This window comes from Vicia villosa, unplaced genomic scaffold (genome assembly GCF_029867415.1).
Source record: "Vicia villosa cultivar HV-30 ecotype Madison, WI unplaced genomic scaffold, Vvil1.0 ctg.005364F_1_1, whole genome shotgun sequence".
Lineage (NCBI taxonomy): Eukaryota > Viridiplantae > Streptophyta > Magnoliopsida > Fabales > Fabaceae > Vicia > Vicia villosa.
In genome coordinates, this window is record NW_026706610.1 from 25,954 (window position 1) to 45,801 (window position 19,848).

The 19,848-nt window shown below is 36.4% G+C and overlaps 1 long non-coding RNA gene across 1 annotated transcript; it reads right to left on the reverse strand.

Annotated features, from left to right (window-relative positions):
- Nucleotides 1-10,912: 10,912 nt before the first annotated feature.
- LOC131642586 (uncharacterized) lies at nucleotides 10,913-12,897 on the reverse strand. Its single transcript, XR_009295943.1, has 3 exons — nucleotides 12,677-12,897; nucleotides 12,519-12,598; nucleotides 10,913-11,036 (listed from the first exon to the last, which is right to left on the reverse strand). It is a non-coding gene; the product is annotated as an uncharacterized LOC131642586 (long non-coding RNA).
- Between the last annotated feature and the right edge of the window lie 6,951 nt (nucleotides 12,898-19,848).

A 19,848-nucleotide genomic window follows, 5' to 3' on the forward strand; every position in this document is an offset into this window, starting at 1 on the left:
ATGAACACGTGTTCACTATTTTTGGACAAGCATGCGTGCAGTTGAGGAGACGCCGCCCTAGGTAACTGTGCAAATCATTTCACTTTGTCACATTATCTCTCCTAACGTCATTTCTCATTAAATGCATATTGATGTCATTTTTTTTGTAATCATTTCTTTTAAACAGTTTTCTTTTTACTTTATTTTATTTTCTTTTTCAAACCGTTTAAATAACCCGCTTCATCTTCATTTCATCTTTCTCTCTCTCTCTCTCTATTTGTGTATCTCTCTCTTTGCATTCGTCTCTTTCAAACTCTAGTTTGTGATATGAAACCAAGCAACATCATCATGAATTCTTCCTCTCAACTGGTATACAACAAGCACAGATACGCTCCTCTGAAGACTTGCTCCATTCCTCAGTCAGAACTGGAAGTTCTCTGTGAGTCCTCTGTGGACTTTGAAAATTTGAAAGCATATGGTTTCAAACCTGATGCTAAACTCATGGCACAGGGATGGTCAAACTATCTGGCTATATTGGCTAGACCAATTTACCCTGAACTAGTGAAAGATTTCTGGGTTCATGCAATTGTCACTCCAACCGCCATTATCTCCTTCGTACTAGGGCATGAAGTTGTGATAACTGAGAAGTTAATCAGGAAGCTGAACAACTTGGCCGATGAAGAAGGAGTCACTGGTCCCCTTCCTGGCAGAGTTGATTGGTTCCAGGTTGAGAAGCTGATTTCGTGTGTTACCGGTACTGATTCAAGTCTAACTGGTACCTTGAAGCCGTTTTATCAAGTTTGGGCTGAGATTATTCTGGGCTCTCTTCATCACAGAAAGAAATTCTTCTCTTCATCTTACATCAGTCCTGACCACAAGTACACTCTCTTCTGCGTCGGAAGAAGAATTGAAATCAACATCTCCAACATCATTTTTGAGAATCTGAAGTTGGCTATTGAAGAGTCAAGAGATGAAGAACGTGCAGAGTATCCTCATCTCCAAAGAAATGCTGTTCCTTTCACCAGAATGATCTTAGACATTCTGATTGAGAGTGACCTAATGGACTCCCTAAGGGCTATTGGAACACCTAACTTCTTTAGAGTCACCCGGGGTTCTATCTTCAATGGTCTTGACTTGCTGAGAATGGAACTTGTCAAGGAAATAACTGCTGTTCCCTTTGACATTGAACACAGAAGAATTCCTATTGCAGGTTTCTCTACTTTATTTCAAGCAGAACTTTGCCAGGCGGTTAAATTCTATTTGGAGGCTTCTGCGAGAAATAAATCTTCTATTGATTCTGCATGGATTCGTGGAAGAGTGCTTCCCTCTCAAGCTGACCTCAAGAAGGAGGATAAGAAGAAGCGAGACAAAAGGCTAAAGAGAAAGGCTGCAGAAGAAGCTCCCAAGAGAGAAACAAGGCAGAAGGTCACTTATGACCCTCTTAAGGTTGATTCCTTTGAGGCAATCAGAACAGGTAACTTCTCCAGGCAAGTGAACCAACCTCCACCTATCCAATCTTCTCCTTCTGAACCTCAAAACATCCTTACCTCTACAAATATTCCTCAATCACCTCCTTCTGCACAAACTCCTACCCCCATATCACCTTTACCTAATAGCTTGCAAACACCATCATCCTCTCAAGTTCTCAACCCTACCCCCTTAACTACCATCCTTTCCACACCCACAGATATACCTTCTTCATCAACCCCCTTCACTGATATTCCACCCTCTTCAAACACTGCACCTCCATCTTCTCTATCCCATCCCCTAACTACCAGAAAATCCAACCCTTACTGCCTTCTCTACCCAGACTACAAATTCACCTTCAACCCTCCTGAACCTGAACCTATCATTTGTCTGGAGTTGTTCAGAAGTGAAGTGATCAGTAGGCTGGACCTCTTGAGAGATGCTTTCCTCAATGGTCTTGATGATGTTTCTACGAGAAACCTCTGGAAAAGCTTTCGCCAGGATTTTCAAGTAGGAGCAATGGGAGTACAGAAGAGACTAGTGGCTGCTGCCCCTGGTTATGCTGGTTACCTTCTGGAGGGTGACAATGGTATCTACTATCATCCCCTCAGAAACAGGGTTGCTGTTGAGGAGAAGAAGTTTGTGGATGAGCTGGAAGAAGCAAGAATTGCTGCTGCCATGGAAGCTAACCCTTGCAGGGAAATTGTGGTCTGGAGACCTCAATATCCTGTTCTGCTTGGAGACTTCAGGATGCTCTTTGAATTTCTGAGGGAAATTCCTTCTAAGGAAGACCCAAGCTTGGTCATTCCAGAAGTTGTTGACCCACCAGAAGTTGAAGGTCCTTCTGCTCCTAGGAATCTTGCTGCCATTCTTCAGGCACTTGAGAATGGAGATTCTGAGGTTCCTGCTGCAGAGTATGGAGTTGCTTCTACGCAAGAAGCAGATGCTGATCATGTTGCTGAAACAATTCCTGTTGAGGAAAATCCTGCAAATGATCTGACCATGGAAGCTGCATATCAGAATGCCATCCCTTTGGAAAGAAGTTGTGAAGCTTCTTCTGATGAACCTTCCCGTCTTGCAAGGACTTTGGAAGTCATTCAGAAGAACCAGGATGAGCAGAGATCAATCAACGCTGAGTTTCGTGCTTTCATGGAAAGGCAGAATGAGAGCAACAGTGGGATTCATGATATGCTGGCCAAGATGATGTCGAAGCTAGGGTCATCTTAGATTGAGTCTTAGACTGTTTCCTTTTGCTTTGCTGCATCTGTTTTTCTTTGCATCTTCTCTTGCCCTTCCTCTTGTACTTCTGAACCTTTTCTTCGTGCTTAATGAAATTTATCCTTTTCTTCTATGTGTTTGTCGTGTTTTTCATCTGAATATTTTATGTTTTTGATGTTATGACAAAAAGGGGGAGAAAAATGTGATAAATGATCTGATTTACTTTATCAGTTGCTGGGAGAATGGCTCCACATTTCTAACAGAACTTGCAAAGTTCTATGCCTTTAAGTGTTGTCTTGCAGGAATTGGAGATCCTCTTTAAAGCTCAACATGAGAAGCAAAGAGATGGGGAAAAGCAATTCTATAAAGAATCAAGCTCTTGGAAACTGAAGCAAGCTGAGTGCTATAAAGCTTCAAGAATCAGAAGCAAGAAGGAAGAATGTTCTGATATTCTGATGATAGAATAAACTTTCATTCTTATTCTTTATATGTTCTGATGCATGTTTTAGTTATAAAATATGCTCTGAAACATTTTATGTTTGTATGCTCTGATACATAATTATATGTTCTGATACATATTTTATGTTCTGATTCATTCATGCTGACTTTTGTCGTTTAGTTTGTTCTGTAACATTTCAGGATGTAGAGATGCTCTGATGATGCTCTAGTACATTCAACAATGTTCTGATACAATCTAGCATGTAATGACTCGAGAAGATATTCAATCTCTGAAGCTGTCCAATGGAAGCAAGAATCAGAAGCTATGAATATTCTGAAGATCTAGGAAATTCAAGTTCTGAAGCTGTCCTGTGAAAGCAAGAATCAGAAGCTGTGAATGTTCTGAAGATCTAAGCATATGTGAAAGTCTCTACTGAAATACTCAGGGAAGTCTTTTATTTATAAAAAATTCTTCTAGTATTTATTTCAGGGGGAGATTATTTATCTCAGGGGGAGATTGTTAATCTCAGGGGGAGACATATTCACACATTGTCTATATGCTTGTGCTATAGCTGTGTAATTGTCTTTAGCTGTCTGATATTCTGATCGCAAATTCATATCATTTATGTATGTTTTTGTCATCATCAAAAAGGGGGAGATTGTTAGAACAAGATTTGTTCTGATCAATATTCTTAGTTTTGATGATAACATAGATATGAATTTTGTATGAGATAATGTGGTACTCTAATACTATGCAATTTCCATTTCAGGAATTATACAAAGAGTATGCACAAAATCAGCGCAAGAAGCAACTGACTCAGAAGGTTCAGCATGCAACATCAGAACATGGTCTGGCAAGACATCAGAAGATGGTCAAGCAGAATCAGAACATGGGTCTATGGAAGCATCAGAAGAACTTGAGATCAGAAGCAGAAGCACTGAAGTTCTCATAGTATCACGCTCAGAAGCTCTTCAAGGTCAGAAGACAAGAAGATGCTCTGCACCAAGCTGTTTGACTCTGATGACATTCAAACGTTGTTTACACAAACATCAGATCAGAAGCAAGTACTAGACTGGCAGGCTACGCTGACTGACAAAAGGAACGTTAGAAGCTATTAAAGGAAGCGTCAGTAGACACAATGGAAACAAGGCTCGAGGTAGTTGACAAAAGAGTGAAACATTAAATGCAATGCTGTACGGATTACGCAAAGCATTAAATGCTCCCAACGGTCATCTTCTCAAGTGCCTATATATATGAAGTTCTGATGAGAAGCTCCATACAACACTTGCGCATTAAACTGAAACGCTGTCAAATTCAAAAGCTCTCAAACTTCGTCATCAAGCTCACTACATTGCTGTTGTAATATCTTAGTGAGATTTAAGCTTAAACTTTAAGAGAAATATCACAGTTGTGATTAAAGCTTTTCAGAATCATTATAATACTCTTATAATTTATTTACATTAAGTTGTAAGAACTAGAGTGATCAGGTAGATCAGAATACTCTAGAAAAGTCTTAGAGGTTGTCTAAGCAGTTTGTTCCTAGAGTGATCAGGTTGTGATCGGGATACTCTAGAAGACTTAGCAGTTGGCTAAGTGGAAAACCGTTGTAATCAAGTGTGATTAGTGGATTAAATCCTCAGGTGAGGTAAATCACTCCAAGGGGGTGGACTGGAGTAGTTTAGTTAACAACGAACCAGGATAAAAATCATTGTGCAAATTGTTTTTATCTTACAAGTTTTAAAGCTACACTTATTCAACCCCCCCCCCCCTTTCTAAGTGTTTTTCTATCCTTCATTTATGTCGGTTCATCCGAATATCTGTGTTATGTATCTTTGATTATAAATCTGAGAAAACTTGTATGATGTTTCGATGTAGCATCCCATTTGTTAATGATTGGCATGCTTTATTTACTCTGATTATTTATGTAAATTCACGATGGGGAAATAGGGTGTTACAGAGGCAACATCTCAATTCCCGCGCTGGGACTTAAATTATAAATGAGACAAAGATGGAGTCATTTGTAATTTTCGCCATCCCCTCCATCACCATTTCTTTCTCTGAGTTGCACAGTATTCCCCTTGTCCTTTTGTTTTTGTTACTTTCTTACCAGAGTTCTTTACTTCCTCGAGACAATCAAGTAGGTTCTCATTTACTTATTTCTTTTTGGTTTTTTTTTCTCCAACTAGTTTGTACGTGGAACTCCGAGGAATATTGGTATTTGGCGGTGGCCTAGCCACTTCCACATACCGACGCCAATATGTAGAGTTAGTTTTTTACGATAGTTTTTGGTTTGGCGCCACCGATGTGAAGGTGAAATAGATTTTGCACCATTAGGATTTATGAATTTGCGATGAAGTTCTTCGGCCGAGGAGCATGTTATCTGTGAAACTCATGAATTTAAGATGAAGTTCATGTGTCGGGGAGCATTCTCTCCTTGATATTCATGAATTTAAGATGAGGTTCATGTGTCAGGGAGCATTTTCTCTGTGATATTCATGAATTTAATATGAACTTCATGCGTCGGGGAGGTACTCTCCGCGGGGTTCGTGAAATGCATCACAAATTTTATGGAATGAGGAAACTCTCCTCGCGGTACCTATGAATTTTAATCATGAGTCCTCCGCCGAGGACAATGTTCCCGTGAGTATCTCTCTTGTCATTGAGTAAGGGCTTTGGCCGGGGAAATGTCCCCGTGCCTTTCTTCGCACTTTCACATGATTTGCAGTGTAAAGGTGGATTTGATTTGAGCGTCGAATTCACTATTGTCCTCTGTATTTTAGGTACGATGGCTCACAATGCTGAAGGTCTTAATCTGGTAGACACGATCACCGATTCAAAGATGGATTCGGTCGGGCCAAAACCCCTAGGAATAACGTCACCTTACGCCGATTCCCCGAGGGAGGTATTTACGATCATCGAGGGAAGTCCCTAGGAATTGGGTAGTTTACCAACCTACCCAGGAAGATTAGATTTGTTCGCATTTCCCGATGAATCATTTCCTTATGTACGAATACATTTTCAAAGATATGGGCCTTCGGTTTCCATTCAACAATTTTAAAATCGGCGCCTTTACTCGGCCGGAGCCGACGCCCTCCCAATTACACCTGAATTTGACTGCCTTCATCCAGGCGTTTGAGATTGTATGCTAATACCTCCAAATCAACGCTACTCTCCCCCTTTTCTTTCGTTGTTTCCACCTCCAACGACAATCCCCCAACTGGAAACATAGATAGGTGTCCCTTAAGCATCCAAAGAAGTTGTTTTAAGCGTTCACGTGCTCCGGTCGCACCTTCATAAATAGGTATTATTTGGTCGTTCCCGTGAGCCAAGCACATACTGACTCCTTGTTTGAGTCGAGGGTTGTGATCAAGGAGGACGAGAGTGTACATCAAAATGAGGGTGTGATCTAAGTAACGAAATTGGTCGCGAAAATCCCACTTCGCTGAAGTAGGGCACATTTTGATCAGAGCACAAATTTCTACAACACCAAGCCTGGCGAGTTGGAACCCGAGGACCAACGTAGCTATGATAAGTTGGTGAAGTTTATCGACGGTTTTACCATTTCTCAGTGGGTAAATAGGACCGGGGAGGATATCCTTGACGATCAGGGCCAAGCCATCTATGAGACTCAGTTTATCAACACCAAAGGCCTCCCCGTGTGTAGTATCTTCGAGGACGCTAAACTGCTTTTAGGTAGTTGTTTTTCTTTTAACATCTCTATATGCTTTTCTTCCTCGGTATACTAAATTTTGCTCGTTATTTGTTACGGAGAACATGTCGAGTCTTCAAGATCGTATTATGAAGATGGCTTCTAGTCAAGGGAAGGTTGGAAAGAAGCACCCAAAAACTGAGTAGTGTAGCTCTAGAACGAGCCCATGGATGATGGCTCAAGTGGCTCCAGCAATCAATTATCTTCTTCTCTGATGGGAAACAACTCTCCTCCTCAACACGAAAGCCCGAGGAAGAAAAGGAAACACATAAAGGGAGACGTGAATGTACATGTAGATCTTATGAGAGAAGCCCCACAGGTCCAGTTTTTGCTGCAGACTTGCTTTCTCAACCGGGGCTCTTTGAGGGAAGCACTTATCTGTCTGTGCCTCAGGCGGAGTCATTGGCCATCGCGAACCTCGACATGGAAGGCAGGAGGAAGGTGCTTGTAACACCCCTTTTCTAACCCCAAATATATCATACAATCAAACAGAGTAAGCATGCATAAAGGAAAAGGGCGTCACATGTTATTTTCATTGCAATGAAAACCTAAAACAAAACATCCAACATTCTTGATATGCAAAGATCATTTTTTTTTGTAACACAATGTAAATCTCATGCTTTCATACATTATGCATAAACGCTTGCGGAAAACAATTGAATTGCTATTAAAGATTTCAATGAATATATCCCATACTATATTCATCTACCAAATTCAACCAACATCTATATCTTTGTTACTTGAAAATCACAATCATAGGCTACAACGACCTTTAAATAAACATATCCAAATGTTATCACATACATCCAGTGTTCAACAAACCATATAAAATAGCAATATTCAAACATGAACATAAGTCTAAGAAAACCCCCAAGTGTTACATGATCAGAGCATATGACTCTCTACCTAATCAAAACGAAACCTCGGAGCTCTCTGGCTAAGTCACGAATCAAGCAACTACTCTTCTGAACCTGCACGTTACCAACCAAGGGTAACATTCAAACAGAAGGGTGAGAATTCAAATTCTAAATAGAAAATATAATAATGGGAAATGCAACATAAGTAAGCATACATTTCAGGAATTCATCACTCTTCACAAAACATGTATTTATCTTCGATATAAAGTTAACATGTTCCATACCATTAAGCATCGCAATCAAATTCACAACCTCACATATTGACGATTCTACATATATACACATATATCACTCACACATATAAATATATTCCACATTTCACATCAAATATGTATTAATCACATATATCTCATTCTCATCACATTCTCTAATTCATATAAAATGATTCATCATTCCACATATATGCATATCAATCAAACTCACATCCACACATTCATACCACATAATTGTAGCGGGGAAAATCTGAGATCGAAGCCATTAAATTGACTCGACTCAATATTTCAGTGAAAGTCGCCACCGCGCTTTATTATTTCCAAAGGAAAAGGGAAAAGAACGAAAAAAACCCAAAGTTTAAAACAAGAAAGAGATCTTAGGTACGGGTGTTGATTATACAAGGGGAAGGTTTTAAGCACCCCTCATATCTGTGGTACTCCACAGGAACCTTTTTTAAAATCTGTGTTTTATAAAAGATATCGTGTGCAAAAGAGACGGTTTGTTTGATTTTTAAAATAAGCTCGGCAAGACATTAAGCCTTGTGCCTACATACCTCCTCGGTGCAATGGAGAAGTCAGAGCTAATGTAGTTCCGCTTTTAAAATGGGAAAAAAACGTTTAAAAGGAATAAACACGTTTACCATCGTCGGGGCAAATACTCAGCCATTGATTTTAAATATGAGAACGAACAAATTCTTTGCGTCACTAATGAGAGAAGGGCGCCAACTCGGATAAAATCGACAAGTATGCCACTAGCTCTCTCACATGGAAAAGATTTCGTCGTACCAATCAATATTAAAATCGTGGGGTATCGCAACTAATGACAATGATTAATCGTGCTTACTTTTGAAAGAAAATGCCAACAAGGGCTAAGTATAGTTTTAAAGAAGATTTTAAAAGGGATTTCAAACATAAGAAGGTTTTGGAAAAAAGGGAGAAGATTTTGAAAATTTAAGAAGTGGGAGGAGATGAAGAGGCTATCCTAGTGCGGGAAAATATAAGTTTAGGGAAAAAACAATCTGACCAAAATAAGAAGTCGACACTTGACACGTTGAGTCAAGGAAGAATTCCCATCCTTTGGATTACCAACACAAAACCAAAATTACCACTTAGGGAGCCAAATGAACTTGCAAATCTTCGAAGAATCACATAAGTTTCTGATGGAAATCGGGCAGAGTAACGGTTGCAAATGGGCGAAATCCTTATCTTAGTGCTTTTGAGTTAACCTTCAAAGACTTTTCGAGGACATACCTACACACATCACAACAGCAATCCGACCAGACAAAAATAGCGGGCAAAATAACAGTAAAATAGTAATCCACAGTCCATTTGTCCTTAAGCGTTTTTTAGGTTTCATCTTGTTTATTAATGTTTTAGCATAAAATTAAAGCACGGTCCAAGTGGACAAAAGAAAAATAGCGGAGAATAAATATGACGTCCAAATGGACAAAATAAAAATAGCAGAAAGTAAATATGATGATATGATAAATATAAGAGCGGTAAATATAAAGGACCATATAATTAAATGCGGAAATTATAATTAGTCGTTAGTTGTTAAAGATAACCATCTTGAAAACTTGTCAAGTATGTTATCAAAGTTAGTAAATAAAGATTAATAATGGAGGAAGGATGAATTCGGATTCAAATCAACCGCATACGACTTCCTCTCATTTTTAATCTTTTATTGATTCAGGACAAAGAAAAAAAAAAGAAGGATAGATGAAGAAGAAAGAGTAAAATTAAAAGAAAACACAAGGTATAAAATAATAAGACATATAATAATAATGGAGGAAGGATGAATTCGGATTCAAATCAACCACATACAACTTCCTCTCATTTTTTTGCTCTTTTATCGATTCGGGTCAAAGAAAGAAAAGGAAAGATAGATGAAGAAAAAGAGAAAAAATAACATAATAAACTAATAAAAAATACAAGGTGTAAAATAATAAGACATATTTTTGTGAATTTTTTTCATAATTTTTGGACTAAAAATAGAATTAATATAAATTTCTAAAGTTAGAAACTAATTAAAATAAAATAGTAACATAAAATAAAGCAGAATAAATTCCATCCATCTGATTTAGTCCATTGACTAATTTTATGTAGGATCTAAGATCCAGAACTAAAGTGCATAATAAAAATAAAAGCTAGTGTGTAGAGAATCCCATTTCTGGTTATCTTCTCAGATGAAGACAAGTGGCTCCGATGGCCACTTGTCACACAGTCACCAACTGGCTCAAATCACTAGGAGATAAGGAAGGAAAAAATAAAAAATAAAAACAAGATGTTGTTGGCCACTGTTTCACGTGGGGAAAGAGAGATAGCTAAGCAAACATCATCATCATTACTAATTACTGATATTATTAAAGAAAACATTCATTTCCTTTTTCATTTTATGAACCAAGAGAATAAAAACAAAATAAAGGGCTTAGGATCCTCTCGATTTTTCTCTTTCTCCATTATTATAGTTTTATATATAAATAACACGTATTTTCATGACATGTGACATTTATTTCATATTTATTTAATTTTATATACTCAAAACTATAGTAATGGAGTCTTCAATTTCTTTTAAGAAATGGAGAGGATCTCTACCCAAAATAAAGTATCATTAAAGCAAAACAGAAACTGTGAATCATCAAGCAATTCGCGGCGGAGAGGATGAAGACTCGTGGTGGCGCATGTATCACCCCAAATTCTACCCGAAAATATCATGCGTGAAATCAGAGTATTTTAAAAACTATCAACAAGTATTTGGGATATCACATTTACTTCATATTAACAACTCATAAACAGATACATAGCACTTTAATCTCAGATAAGCACAAAACAACTTATAACAGCTCTTAGACAAACCAACTTCATTTTAATATGCAGTGGAATCATAACATTTAGCTTTATAAACAAATCATCTTATTTAATCGGAAACAAATTCAAACATCATAGTACTTCTCATTATCCAATTTGGAAATCAACAACTAAAACATGAACAACATAGAAACAACAATATAGACAACCCCCGAGTGCTACGTATCAGAGCGACACACCAACCAGATACGATGAATCTACAAACTTCCACAGTTATACTTGAGTACCTGCCCATTTCCCATGGTAGGGGAAACATCAGCAGAAGGGGTGAGATATCAAACATTATAAAGGAAAGTATGATAATACATATAGCAAAGATAAAATCATACACAATTCACCACTTCTCAATATAAGCAATTTGCATCACAACAATAATGTTAACTATCAACTATAACAATGTATTCAAGTTTACAAGTATGTCATTCAAGCACATAATAATATATACTTCATAATCACAACGTAAATTAATACAACTATCAACAATGGCAAAACATGGTTCATATATTCCACATATATACATATATCATTAATACATATATATATTTGCATTCTCATCATATACGTTTCATTTACATATATCACCAAAATCATGTATCAAATATCACCAAATTTAATTATCACATCTCATGCACACATAACAATCACCTAATCACATAATTACATATATTCAAACATCACATAACTCCAATGTAACTCAATGCAAGACATGTGACTCTATGCATGTGGTACCCAATATGGACCCAAAGTTCCACCGCTTCCGATTCATATAGAATCTAGCCACGCTTCAGATCCGGACAAGACCAAAGCCACCAAATGTAAACATATAGTTTACCGCTTTCCGATTCACTCTAGAATCCAAGCCACGCTTGTGTTTCAAAGCAATTCCACCTATGTTTCAAGGCACACTATGATATGAATGTATGTACAATCTCACAAATATATGCAATTAAGATCATCTCTACCATCTTAACTTTCCACATATCACAATAATTCAACTCTATGAATTATCCACCAATTGTACACAACATTCACAACACAAACACATCATTCACATATGAGAGGCCAATTAATCAATTACGAGTCACACAATCCAATTAACACTAGTAATCATACTACCTCATGTTAATTCTCATTTTTGTCAATTATACATGAACACACATTTTCAACATCAAGCAATTAATCATTAGAATTAATGCTAACCAACTAACCATAAAGAATCAATATCAAAACAACATCATTGGCATGACAATATATATTTCTCAACATACATATTCAAGCCAAAACACAATTACAAACAATTTCTCAAAATACCGTAATTTACCGATAAACCGAATAATTGGTCCAAGTCCAAGTATATTCCAATCACATAGACTTATTGGAATCAATTCAACTAATAATTTAAATATCCAATTAATAATTAAACTATATTAATTTCAATTCAACTATTATATTTCTATTCCATTATTTTCCAATTCTATAACAAAACCCATTATTTCACTATCAATGGTTTACTCACAACAAACATAACAATCTAATACACATAGATTATCAATTGCACACAACTTATCACATTTATATCATCACATTCCAACAAATCATCAAATACCCAAAATTGCAACATAGAAGAACATGGATATCAAAGTATAGAATTAAACCCACTATAACATACTATCATACAACCCTTTAGCATGAAAGAACCCCACCCTTACCTTGGCAAATATGAACTCTTTCACCATAGCTCTAAGCTTTTCTCCAAAATAAATCCTTCAAACATAATTTGGAGACACACCTAAAAACCAGTTCGGAAATCAGCTTATCAGACGAACTTAAAATCCTCAAAATCAAAATCGCTCCGGTCAGAACTTACCTCTATGAGTCAGGAACGTTGTGTCAAAACCACGCGACGATCCAACGGTTGGATTGAGAGATACATCCGTTTTGCTAAGGTGACTCAATGCTGAAACTTGCTGCGAAAATGAGGTTTCTTCTAGCTTTTCTCTTCCACCATTGTTCTCTTCCCTTTTGCCTCTTTTCTCTTCTTCCTATTTTTTCCCCCAAATGAAAATAGTAACCTCTAAAACCCTAACCTTCTCTTACTATTTCACTTATGTCAATTGGGCTTAACCCATCAATCCATCCATTATGTTTCTATCACTTAGGCCCATTTAGTTATATCTCTCTAATAACTCAATTAAGTCAAACAACACAAACACTCACATAATTAAATACTTAAATAATTATTATATCACATAATAACTAAATAAATAAGTTATTATTAAAAACACCAAACAATATAATTACTAATATAATTAATAAAAATATTAATAAAAATCGGGATGTTACAACTCTCCCCCACTTAGAATATTTTCGTCCTCGAAAATACCATCGACGCAACCATCTCATCTCCAAAACTACACTTACTCTCCCCAGAACCACACGAACACAAAGGCGTTCCACACCTTCGACCATACAAAGCTTCAAAATACAAGCTCTCAAAAGATCCTCAAGTTACTGAATCGTCTTCTCCGTTTGACCATCAGCTTGCAGATGATAAACAAAACTCAAACACAACTTAATAATCAAAGTACTCTACAAAACTTTCCAAAATCTAGAAGTAAACTTCGGATCTCTATCAGAAACAACACTCGATGGAATACCATGCCAACTCACAATCTTTTCAAAATACAACTTTGCAAGTCTCTCCATCGGATAATCCCTGCTTATCGAAATAGAGTGAGCAAAATTCGTCAATCCATCTACAATGACCCAAATTGCCTCACAATTAATCGATTTCCTAGAAAAACCCAAAACAAATCCATAGAAATGCTATCTCACTTCCACTCAGGAATGGACAACGGTTGCATCAAACCAGACGGTTTCTGATGTTCAATCTTTGACTTCTGACAAGTCAAACACGAATGCACAAATTCCGCAATATCCTTCTTCATATCGCGCCACCAAAATAACTTTCTCAAGTCTTGATACATCTTAGTAGCACCAGGATAATTACTCAACCACTTTGATGCCCTTCATCCCAAAAATTCTCTTTTTCAAATCCGAAACATCAGGAATACAAATTCAATCACGACATCTCATGACACCGTTCTCATCAATCCGAAAATTATCACCTTATCCTCGATCAATCAATTTCATCTCGTCAACCAATTTCAAATCCGATTTCTGACCTTCTCTAATCTCATCAAGAATACCACAAGTAAGCTTCAACATACCAAACTCAAATCTCGAAATTATTCCAACAATTCCAATTCTTGAATCATCAACATAGACATATGCAATTATTTCCTACTCAATTCATTTGCTACAAAGTTCGCTTTTCCCGGATGGTTATTCAAACCAAAATCATAGTCCTTCAAGAATTACAACCATATTCTTTTCCTCATTATCAACTCATTCTGATCAAACAACTACTTCAAACTCTTGTGTTCCCTATATACCTCGAATCTCGATCCAAACAAGTAGTGCCTTCAAAGTTTCAAAACAAAAACAACGGCGGCCAACTCTAAATCTTGCGTCAGATAATTCCTCTCATGAATCTTAAGTTGCCTTGAAGCATAAGCTACAACTTTTCCTTTTTGCTTCAACACAAAGCCTTGCGAAACCTTCCTTCTTCTTAACCAACAAAACAGATGCACCTCTAGACGACACACTCGAACGAATCAACCTCTCCTCAAACAAATCTTCAAGTTGACTCTTCAACTCTTTCAACATCATAAGCAGACATCCTATATGGAGCCCTCGATACAAGACTAGTTCCAGGAACTAAATCGATCGAAAACTCAACTTTTCTTTCTGACGGTAAATCACTTACATCTTCAGGAAACACTTATGCAAATGCGCCAACTATCAATAATCCTCCAATCGTTATTTCCTCACGAACATCCAAAGTTGCAAACAACCTAAACAACATCGCACCATCTTGCACAGACTTATTCACTTCCAATATTATCAAGCTGGTAAGACAAGTCTATCTCATTCCAATACGATTCCGTCTACTATCAACAAGAGATTAAGGGTGATCAGTTCCTCAATTTGTCAATAGATAGCCGACAACCATAATGGTAGCGTAAACCATCGTTACTTAACTGCAATAGAATCCTTTACGTCACCAAAAATACCATACTTCATTAACTCCCAAAATCATCTGAACATGCTAACACACACCTTGTGATAACATTAGAACATAATTCCTTTACACCACTATCAACACTTTTTATTCTTGGAATCATACTCGTCCCTTCACATTTCTAACTCCGACTTGAACGTTCCAACAACTTCGACAACTTTTCCAATCTCTTGCCAAGGATCCCTTGACAAGGTCTGCCGTAATCCGTCGCTTAATCATTATTCTTAAGTCAACATCCTACGCAACGATTACTTAAATTGATAACTTCACTGTCCACTAATAATGCTGAATATGGCAACTTCCTAAATTCCATCTTATAACAATTGTCCTTATTCCAAGACGTTCCGACTTGTTAAACAAACAAAATCTTAAATCCATGTTACCTTCGAATTCGGAACCAACAAACTTCTACATTGATTGTTCTGTCTCCTTAAGCAATATATTACACCAATAACTTACAACTGAAACATATCCGAGAAGCACAGCTTCTCCCCTACTTCGCTTAAACTAACCCTGCAACAAAACGAACAAGTACCAACAGTGTTTCACACACATGTCGCGTACTAAGGAATAAAACACTGACAGCATTCAACTATCACACAACTCAACTGACTCGACAACTTGGCCGGACGGACCGACCTGCTATGATACCACTAATGTAACACCCCAAATTCTACCCGAAAATATCATGCGTGAAATCAGAGTATTTTAAAAACTATCAACAAGTATTTGGGATATCACATTTACTTCATATTAACAACTCATAAACAGATACATAGCACTTTAATCTCAGATAAGCACAAAACAACTTATAACAGCTCTTAGACAAACCAACTTCATTTTAATATGCAGCGGAATCATAACATTTAGCTTTATAAACAAATCATCTTATTTAATCGGAAACAAATTCAAACATCATAGTACTTCTCATTATCCAATTTGGAACTCAACAACTAAAACATGAACAACATAGAAACAACAATATAGACAACCCCCGAGTGCTACGTATCAGAGCGACACACCAACCAGATACGATGAATCTACAAACTTCCACAGTTATACTTGAGTACCTGCCCATTTCCCATGGTAGGGGAAACATCAGCAGAAGGGGTGAGATATCAAACATTATAAAGGAAAGTATGATAATACATATAGCAAAGATAAAATCATACACAATTCACCACTTTTCAATATAAGCAATTTGCATCACAACAATAATGTTAACTATCAACTATAACAATGTATTCAAGTTTACAAGTATGTCATTCAAGCACATAATAATATATACTTCATAATCACAACGTAAATTAATACAACTATCAACAATGGCAAAACATGGTTCATATATTCCACATATATACATATATCATTAATACATATATATATTTGCATTCTCATCATATACGTTTCATTTACATATATCACCAAAATCATGTATCAAATATCACCAAATTTAATTATCACATCTCATGCACACATAACAATCACCTAATCACATAATTACATATATTCAAACATCACATAACTCCAATGTAACTCAATGCAAGACATGTGACTCTATGCATGTGGTACCCAATATGGACCCAAAGTTCCACCGCTTCCGATTCATATAGAATCTAGCCACGCTTCAGATCCGGACAAGACCAAAGCCACCAAATGTAAACATATAGTTTACCGCTTTCCGATTCACTCTAGAATCCAAGCCACGCTTGTGTTTCAAAGCAATTCCACCTATGTTTCAAGGCACACTATGATATGAATGTATGTACAATCTCACAAATATATGCAATTAAGATCATCTCTACCATCTTAACTTTCCACATATCACAATAATTCAACTCTATGAATTATCCACCAATTGTACACAACATTCACAACACAAACACATCATTCACATATGAGAGGCCAATTAATCAATTACGATTCACACAATCCAATTAACACTAGTAATCATACTACCTCATGTTAATTCTCATTTTTGTCAATTATACATGAACACACATTTTCAACATCAAGCAATTAATCATTAGAATTAATGCTAACCAACTAACCATAAAGAATCAATATCAAAACAACATCATTGGCATGACAATATATATTTCTCAACATACATATTCAAGCCAAAACACAATTACAAACAATTTCTCAAAATACCGTAATTTACCGATAAACCGAATAATTGGTCCAAGTCCAAGTATATTCCAATCACATAGACTTATTGGAATCAATTCAACTAATAATTTAAATATCCAATTAATAATTAAACTATATTAATTTCAATTCAACTATTATATTTCTATTCCATTATTTTCCAATTCTATAACAAAACCCATTATTTCACTATCAATGGTTTACTCACAACAAACATAACAATCTAATACACATAGATTATCAATTGCACACAACTTATCACATTTATATCATCACATTCCAACAAATCATCAAATACCCAAAATTGCAACATAGAAGAACATGGATATCAAAGTATAGAATTAAACCCACTATAACATACTATCATACAACCCTTTAGCATGAAAGAACCCCACCCTTACCTTGGCAAATATGAACTCTTTCACCATAGCTCTAAGCTTTTCTCCAAAATAAATCCTTCAAACATAATTTGGAGACACACCTAAAAACCAGTTGGGAAATCAGCTTATCAGACGAACTTAAAATCCTCAAAATCAAAATCGCTCCGGTCAGAACTTACCTCTATGAGTCAGGAACGTTGTGTCAAAACCACGCGACGATCCAACGGTTGGATTGAAAGATACATCCGTTTTGCTAAGGTGACTCAATGCTGAAACTTGCTGCGAAAATGAGGTTTCTTCTAGCTTTTCTCTTCCACCATTGTTCTCTTCCCTTTTGCCTCTTTTCTCTTCTTCCTATTTTTCCCCCAAATGAAAATAGTAACCTCTAAAACCCTAACCTTCTCTTACTATTTCACTTATGTCAATTGGGCTTAACCCATCAATCCATCCATTATGTTTCTATCACTTAGGCCCATTTAGTTATATCTCTCTAATAACTCAATTAAGTCAAACAACACAAACACTCACATAATTAAATACTTAAATAATTATTATATCACATAATAACTAAATAAATAAGTTATTATTAAAAACACCAAACAATATAATTACTAATATAATTAATAAAAATATTAATAAAAATCGGGATGTTACAGCGCACGGCGGCCTGAGGTGGTCCGACACGACGGCCACCACGAAACTTTTCCAGAATTAATTTTTTTTACGTGATTCTACTCGGTTACTTCTCCTTTCCACGAATCCAAGGTTAGTTTTCTAAAAAAGGTTACCACAATTTGTAGATCTTGAAAATAAGTATAGAAACAAAAAGTCTAATATCAACTCTACATCACAAAAAACTCAAGAAATGAAGACGGATTCGGTATCAGAGAGGTATTATCAACCTTCAGGCGCAAAGAAGTCAAGGAACGGTGGCAGTTTGGAACTCCGGTGCGGCGGTTTTGGAATTCCGGCGGTGGTTTTCGGTCAAGCTCGGTTCAGGTGAGTTTTTTCTGATTTTTGTTTTGAGTAAGTCTGAAAAGTTCTGAGCAAAAGGTCCCTGTGTCAGTGAAAATGAATGTTTATATACTGCTCAGATTCAGGGTTTTGGATGAACAAAATGGGCTCAGAAATGATTTTGATGAAATGTTGCATTCTTCTATCAAGCCCAATCCGAAAATGATTTATTGTTGCTCCGAAATATCATTTTTGTTTGCAATGTGTGGTGTGAATTCATGATAAATGGGCCTGAATTGTTTCATGTATTTGGACTGATCTTGTAGAATTTGAAACAGATTTGTTATTGTTGCTTTTGGAATAAATATTTCTAACTTTCTTTTTCTTCTCTTTTCATGTATTGATGGAGAATGAGATAATTGTGAGATAAAGTTTTGTATCTTGAAAGAAACTTGCAACATGATGTGAACTCAAGAATTTGGAGCTTACTTTCTTAGAAAGAAATTCTACGGATTGCACTTGAATGATGGATCTTGAAGTTTAGATATAGGACTTTAATTAATCATGATGAACATCTCACAACCTTCCTTGTAATAATGTCTTGAATAATATTATTGAGATTTGAACTTTGAAAAAGTCTTGCCAACCTTTTAAAACTTAGACTTGAATTCCAAACAATTCCATTTTCACGATCTCTTTATCTTGAATCAAATTCTTGAACAAAATAAATGTTCAAAAATTCAATATCATTTAATTGAACATGAACACATCACCATAATAAGAAATTCTTGATTCAAACCTCTGAACCCTGATTAGAAACATCACCTGAACTTCTTGATCCTTAAACCCTATCTAATAAAGAAACAAAAAATAAAAAAATACATATTTTTTGAATTTTGATTAATGGTTAGTGAAACATAATAACTAAAAATGAATAGAAATATGAACAAAGATGCGCCTGGTGATTCCCCTGTAGGTGAGCTCAAAATAAGAGAAGCGCAAGAGAACCTCACACATGATCTTGATGTGATTTAAACAAAGCCTGAGATGTGGGATCTTAGGGTCAAAAATTGGGGTATGACATTAATCACACATAACAACATTTCACACCGACACGTGCGACTCAAGTGTGACTCTATGCGATATGCATGTGGATCCCTCTGTTATCATTTCCGGTCATGCCGATTGTCATTCTCTCAAGACTAGATAACCACCTCAAAGCCCCATACTCGTTAAGCTTTCAAACCCCGTACTCCTTAGGTTTGGGACAAGTAAATAACCTCTGCGAGATTACCCAACATTGCCACTTTCAAAGACTCATGCTTGTGTACGTGTGCAACAAAACAAGACTCATGCATTTAAGACGATCTCTCTATCTCTTAAACTACACAATCACATCTTTCCAACTTT